The sequence below is a fragment of the Trichechus manatus genome, unplaced genomic scaffold (assembly GCF_000243295.1).
Source record: "Trichechus manatus latirostris isolate Lorelei unplaced genomic scaffold, TriManLat1.0 scaffold00024, whole genome shotgun sequence".
Classification (NCBI taxonomy): domain Eukaryota; kingdom Metazoa; phylum Chordata; class Mammalia; order Sirenia; family Trichechidae; genus Trichechus; species Trichechus manatus.
Genome location: NW_004443960.1, coordinates 3,582,134 through 3,589,800, shown reverse-complemented (window position 1 = coordinate 3,589,800; position 7,667 = coordinate 3,582,134).

Genomic DNA, 7,667 nt, shown 5'->3' with positions numbered 1-7,667 from the left:
ATGCCTTCCAGATTCCTCTATGTTATGTTTCACGGATTCATTGTTGTTCTTTATCGTTGCATAGTATTCCATTGAGTGAATATACCATAATTTGTTTATCCATTCATCCATTGATGGGCACCTAGGTTGTTTCCATCTTTTTGCTATCGTGAACAGTGCTGCAATGAACATGGGTGTGCATATATCTATTCGTATGGCGGCTCTTGTTTCTCTAGGATATATTCCAAGGAGTGAGATTGCTGATCGTATGGTACATCTATTTCTAGCTTTTTAAGGAAGCACCAAATCTATTTCCAAAGTGGTTGTACCATTTTACATTCCCACCAACAGTGTGTAGGTGTTCCAGTCTCTCCACAACCTTTCCAACATTTATTGTTTTGTGTTTTTTGGATTAATGTTAGCCTTGTTGGGGTGAGATGGTATCTCATTGTAGTTTTGATTTGCATTTCTCTAATGGCTAATGATTGTGAACATTTCCTTATGTATCTGTTAACTGCCTGAATGTCTTCTTTGGTGAAGTTCCTGTTCATATCCTTTGCCCATTTTTTAATTGGGTTATTTGTCTTTCTGTTGTTGAGGTTTTGCAGTATCTTGTAGATTTTAGAGATTAGACGCTGATCGGATTTGTCGTGGCCGAAAATTTTTTCCCAGTCTGTAGGTTGTCTTTTGACTCTTTTGGTGAAGTCTTTTGATGATCGTAAGCGTTTGATTTTTAGGAGCTCTCAGTTATCTAGTTTCTGGTGTTTGTGCAGCACAAAGACATTTTTAAAGTGCTGAAAGCCAACAACAAAAACTCTGTCAACCCCAAATTTTATGTCCATAGAAATATTCTTCAAAAACGAGGGTGAAATAGACATCACCAGAGAGAATTTGTTGCCACTAGAACTGCACTAGGGAGCCCTGGTGGTGCAACGGTTAAGTGCTTGACTGCAAACCAAAAGGCTGGCTATTAGAACCCACCCAGTGGCTCCACAAGAGAAAGACCTGGTGATCTTCTTCCATAAAGATTACAGCCAAGAAAATCCTGTGGGGCAGTTCTACTCTGTCACATGGAGTCACTGTGAGTTGGAATCGACTCCACCACACCTAACAACAACAACAGAACTGAACTATAAGAAATGCTAAAGGGTCTCCTTCAGGCTGAAGGAAAATAATACTCAATGGAAACTCATATCTATGGGAAGAAATGAAGAGCACCAAAAATGGTAAACCAGAGGGTAAGTATAAAAGATTTTTTCTTTCTTTTCTTGTTATTTACTTAAAAACAATTGTTTGAAGCAATAGTAACATTTTTAGGTGAAGTACATTAATGCAGCTGAAGTAAGAGATATGACAATAGTCATACAGGAAGGCAGATGGGTATATGGAATTTTTTAACAAAGAAAATTGGAGGAGAGAAATGGGAGACTATATACATACAATTCTTAAAAGGAGTTTAGCAGCAAAATGGAGCTGAGAAATAGGGTGGGAACTGGCAAGGGAAATGAGAGCAAGATAAGTGTTATCTTTTTTTTTTTTTTCCTAAGATGGGAGAAATGAGAACATATTTATATCTGAAGAGCCTGATCCAGTAGATTGATGATGCAGATCAGAGTTTACCTTCTCTCTTTGCCCACTAGAATGTAAGCTCTGTGAGGGCAGAGACTTTTGTGTTTTGTTCACTGTTGTATCTCTAGTACCTAATACACATAGTAGGTGCTCAACAAATATTTTGGAATGAATGAATGAATAAACCAACAAAAAGCATCATTCTTACTAAAGTCAGAAGCAAGACAGAGATGCCTATCGTGTTCAGCATCATTCAGGAGATTCTACCCAGCAGGGTACAACAAGACAAAGAAATAAAAATTTTAAATATTGGATAGAAGAAATAAAATTTCATTTCTGTTCTTTTCCTTTGTTTAACATATAATCCAATGGTCTACATAATATCCAAGATACTATAGAAAAGTTTTTTAGAATGATTAGAACTAATAGAATAATTTTAGTAAACGTGTTGCATCAGACAAAGATGTGTAGGATTTTATGGGAAAAAAATCTAAGCCTGTATTGAAAAACAGAAGGAAATTTAAATAAATGAATGGTTATATCATGCTTGTGGATGGAAGGACTCAATGTTTAAATTTTTTTTTTTATAGAAAATTTTAAAATACACGAAAGTGCCAAAATCATGTAATGAGCCATCATGTGCCCATTACTTGGCTTCAATAATTATCAGCTTCTAGCCAATCTTGTTCGATAATTTCCACATTCGGTTGGACCACTTTTCTTGGGAATAGGCATAAATATGGATCTCTTCCAGTCGGTTGGCCAGGTAGCTGTCTTCCAAATTTCTTGGCATAGATGAGTGAGCACTTCCAGCGCTGCATCTGTTTGGTGAAACATCTCAATTGATATTCCGTCAATTCTTGAAGCTTTGTTTTTTGCCAATGCCTTCAGTGCAGCTTGGACTTCTTTCTTCAGTACCGTCGGTTCCTGATCATATGTTACCTCCTGAAATGGTTGAACATCCACCTATTCCTTTTGGTATAGTGACTCTGTGTGTTCCTTCCATCTTCTTTTGATGCTTCCTACGTCATTTAATATATTCCCCGTAGAATCCTTCACTATTGCAACTTGAGGCTTGAATTTTTTCTTTAGTTCTTTCAGCCTGAGAAATGCTGAGCGTGTTCTTCTCTTTTGGTTTTCTATTTCCACTGTTTGCACATGTAATTATAATACTTTACTTTGTCTTCTCAAGCCGCCCTTTGAAATCTTCTGTTCAGCCCTTTTAATTCATCATTTCTTCCTTCTGTTTTAGCTATTTGACGTTCAAGAGCAAGTTTCAGAGTCTCTTCTGACATCCATTTTGGTCTTTTCTTTCTTTCCTGTCTTTTTAATGACCGCTTGCTTTCTTCACGTATGAAGTCCTTAATGTCATTCCACAATTCGTCTGGTCTTTGGTCATTAGTGTTAAACGTATCAAATCTATTCCTGAGATGGTCTCTAAATTCAGGTGGGATATACTCAAGGTCGTACTTTGGCTCTCATGGACTTATTCTAATTTTCTTTCAACTTGAGCTGGCATATGAGCAACTGATGGAAGCAGCAGTCAAGAAATCAAAAGACGCGTTGCATTGGGCAAATCTGTTGCAAAAGACCTGTTTAAAGTGTTGAAAAGCAAAGATGTCACCTTGAAGACTAAGGTGCACCTGACCCAAGCCATGGTGTTTTCAATCGTCCCCTATGCATGCAAAAGCTGGACGATGAATAAGGAAGTCTGAAGAAGAATTGATGCCTTTGAATTGTGGTGTTGGAGAAGAATATTGAATATACTATGAACTACCAGAAGAATGAACAAACCTGTCTTGGAAGAAGTACAACCAGAATGCTCCTTAGAAGCAAGGATGGCAAGACTGTGTCTCACATACTTTGGACATGTTATCAGGAGAGATTAGTCCCTAGAGAAGGACATCATGCTTGGTAAAGTAAAGGGTCATTGACAAAGAGGTAGACCCTCAGTGAGATGGATTGACACCAGTGGCTGCAACAATGGGCTCAAGCATAACAATGATTGTGAGGATGGTGCAGGACTGGGCAGTGTTTCCGTCTGTTGTACATGGGGTCGCTATGAGTCCGGAACTGACTCGATGGCACCTAACAACAACAACAACAGCCAACCTTGTTTCATCTGCTGTCTCACCCACTTCCCCTCCACAGTATTATTTTGAAGCCAATCCAAGGCGTCACATTATCTTATCCATAAACATTTCAGCCTCTGCCTCTTAAAGGTAATGTGTTCTTCTGCTCACCATCTTGTCTATTAATTTGTAGGAGGACTCAGTTCTGTCAAAATGGAAATTCCCCTCAAATTAACCTCCAAATTCAATGCAATTCCAATGAAAACCCTGATTTCTTTCTTTTTTTTTTTTTAATGAACCTTGACAAACTGACCCTAAAATCCATATGGAAGAGTAAAGGACCAAGGAGAGTCGAGATAATTTTGATATTGAAGAGGAGTAGGGGAATTCTCCTTACTAGGTATCAGGGGTTACTCTAAAGTTGAAACATTTGAAACATTGTAATATTGGTGCAGGGGAATACAAATAGACCAACTGAACAGACTGAAGAGGAGCCTGGTATAAGACAAGAGTTGGCATAATAAATCAATGAGAAGAAGGTAGAGCATTCAGGAAGTGATACTGCATATCTGTAAGTAAAAAAATATAAGCAGATCCTTACTTCAAACCACACACACACACACACACACACACACACACACACACACACACACTCCTAGATGGATGAAAGTCCTAAAATGAATGTAAAACTGTAAAACATTTAGATGGAAACCTAGGAGACTCTTTATGACATCGAGTAGGGAAGGATTTCTTAAGCCACAAATATACACGATGAAGGGCAAGAGTAATAAATTTGAAGAGATTAAAATTTAAAACTTCTGTATAAAAAAAGACACTGAAAGTGAAAAAAAATAAGCCACAGACAGAAGACATGTATAACTTCCTTTATTTATGAAGGATTACCATCCAGAATTTACTAATGAGTGAGAGCAACATGAACAACCAAATAGATCAGTGGGTACTGGATCTGTATAGGCAATTCACAGCATAAAAACCTGTTGCCATCAAGTCGATTCCAACCCATAGCAACTCTATGTATAAACCCCTAAAACCAATAAGTACACAAAAATGATCAACCTCGTTAGTAATTAGGGAACTGCATATTAAAATTACGAGACACCATTTCATACCCAAATACTGGAAGAAATAATTAAATCTGCTGTATTAGTTTAATAGGACCGCTGTAACAAAACATTACAAACTGGGTGGTTTATGAAAACAGAAATGTACTGTCTCACCGTTCTGGAGGCTAGAAGTCCGAATTCAGGGTGTCAGCAGAGCCCAGTTCTCTCTGAAGGCTCTAAGTGGGGATCCTTTCTTGTTTCTCTCAGCTTCTGGTCGTCCCAGGCCTTCCTTGTTGTGTAGATGTGTCTTCACTCGGCTGTCCTTGCTGTCTCTCCATGTCTCTTCTTTCGTAAGGAGTCCCTCAGATTGGATTAGGACCCTGTATGACCTCATGTTAACTGATCATGTCTTCAAAGACCCTATTCCAAACAAGGTCATGTTCACAGGTACCAGGGGTTAGGACTTCAACATGTCTTTTCGGGGGACGGGGAGACACAATTCAACTCATTAACATCTGGTAATTAACAGCAAATGTTGGCAAAGATGTGGGTATATGGATCTATACATTGCGTGCGGGAATGTAAATTGATAAAATCATTTTGGAAAGCACTTTGGAAATCCCTGCTAATGTTGAGGATGGGTATACTCTACGTGCCAGACATCTCACCTTTCACCTTGCCCTGTGCCTCTGCATGCTGGTATGTTAAAACAGGGCATGGGTTCACCCGTGGGCAACCTAGCAGGAGTCGACTCAATGGCAACGAGTTATAAAAACCAGAATTTATCATCTGGCACTTCTGGAAGCTAGGGGCTTGAAATCAGGGTGTTGGCAGGGTTGCTTCCTTCTGAGGGACGATCTGTTCAAGCCTTTCTCTTAGCTTCCGGCGACGGTTGTAATCCTGGTGTCCTCAGGTTGTTGATGCAGCCCTCCAGCCTCTGCCTCAGTCTTCTCACGGTCCCTCTCCCCTCTGTGTCTCTTCTCCTCTTAAAAGGACACCGCTCATACAGGATTAGGACCCACCCTGCTCCAGTATGACCTCCTAGTAACTGATCAGCATCTTCAAATACCTTCGTTCCAAACAGAGGAGCTCTAGTGGTGAAACTCTTGGCTGCTAACCTAAAGGCCGGCCATTCAAACCCACCCAGCGGCTTCCCAGGAGGAGAGACCTGGCGATTTGCTTCCAAAAAGATTACAGCCAAGAAAAGCTTATGGGGCGGTTCTACTGTGTCACATGGGGTCGCTATAAGTGGAAATCAACTCGATGGCACCCAACAACAGTTCCAAACAAGATCATGTTCACAGGTACAAGGGTTAGGGCTTCAGCATATCCTTTTGGGGGCACAATTCAAACCACAACAGCTGGATGTGCAGGCGGAGCTTGCGAGAAATGTCTCTCTCTCCTTCCAGTTCGGCCTGTGTCCCTTCGTCTCCATTTTCTTCCTGCCATTCGTCCTCCAGCTGAGTTCGGAAAGTCCAATGACATCAAACCCAACCGCGGACCTTCCTGGTGGGCTGTTTTCCTCCTGGCTCCACCACGCAGGTCCACTTGTCACTCTTCCTATAGGACCCCTGACTTGTTTCCCTTCCACTGTGGGGTCACTCCTGCTGCTGAGAGCACTTGCCTCTCTCTTTTCCATCCCTGTCTGTCTTCCTTCTTTCCAAACCGACTTTTTTGAAAGCATCTTGGTTGAGATATAATTCACGTGCCGTAAGATGTGCAGGTGTAAGTGTACATTTCAGGGCCTTTCAGTGGATTCCCGGAATTGTGCACCATCACGGCCGTCAGTTTTAGAGCATTTTTATCACCACGAAAAGAAACCCCGCACCCTTTAGCTATCACTCTCTTTCTCCCCAACCTCTCAGCCCTGGCCTTGTTGTTGTTAGGTGCCATCGAGTTGATTCTGACTCATAGTGACCCCATGTGACAGAGTAGAACTGCCTCATACAGTCTTCTTGGCTGCAATCTGTATGGGTGCGGATCACCAGGTCTTTCTCCCTTGGAGACGCCGGGCGGATTCGAACCACCAACCTTTCTGATAGCAGCTGAGCACTTAACTGTTGCACCACCAGGGCTCTTTCCCCAGCCCTAGGCAAACCACTAATCTACTTTCTGTCTCTAATAAATTTGCATATTCCGGACATTTCATATCAGTGAAATCACACAATGTGTGGCCTTTTGTGACTGCTTTTTTTCACTTAGCATAATGAGCCACTCTGTCATCCTTGCTGTCCCCCATGAATGCTTGAGTCCGGTGTTCTTTGGAGAGACAGGAGGAGGGCAGGAGGAGAAAGGAGAGAAAGTCGTCGGGAAGTACCAGAGGAACTCATCAAAACAAGGCAGATGAGAAGACTGGAGAAGGAAAAGGGGCCTGCAGAGTGGGTGTGTTTGGGGGTTGAGCATGGCGAGGCAGGAAGGGCAAGGGGTTGGCATCCGAAGCCCTGTGTCCCAGGCCCGGCCCTGACCTGTCCGGTCCAGCTCACTTTCCTCTGGGAGTCTTCGGGATTTGGTTCCCTCCATTTCCTCCTCTGTAAAATGAGGTGTGAATCCACTCCATAGCAGCCCACGCAGCAGGGGGATGACGGGCATTCATGTGCACACCACTGCATCAGCCATACACCCCGAGGGCTGAGGGCCGGGCTGTGACCTCCACTGCCTCAGGGCAGGCCTTGGCGAAGGCCTCTAGTGGCCTGCTATGTTGTCCCCTCTTGGAGGAGTGGCCTGGAGCTGCCTCTGGCTGGAGACCCAACTTTTCAGCCTTCCTAGAGAACTTAGGGCTCAGGGAAACCTGATGCTGTTCATTCATTCATTCACTCACTCATTTATTCATTGAATTTACAAACCTGGATCTTGCAGTGCGCTGTGCTGTGCATAAGACGCAGCTCCTACCCTCAAAGAGCTCACAGTCTAGTAGTGAGATGGACACATGGATGGCTCGTTCAGATACAGTGTCCTGCCTTCCTCTGTGCAAACTGACCTCTTG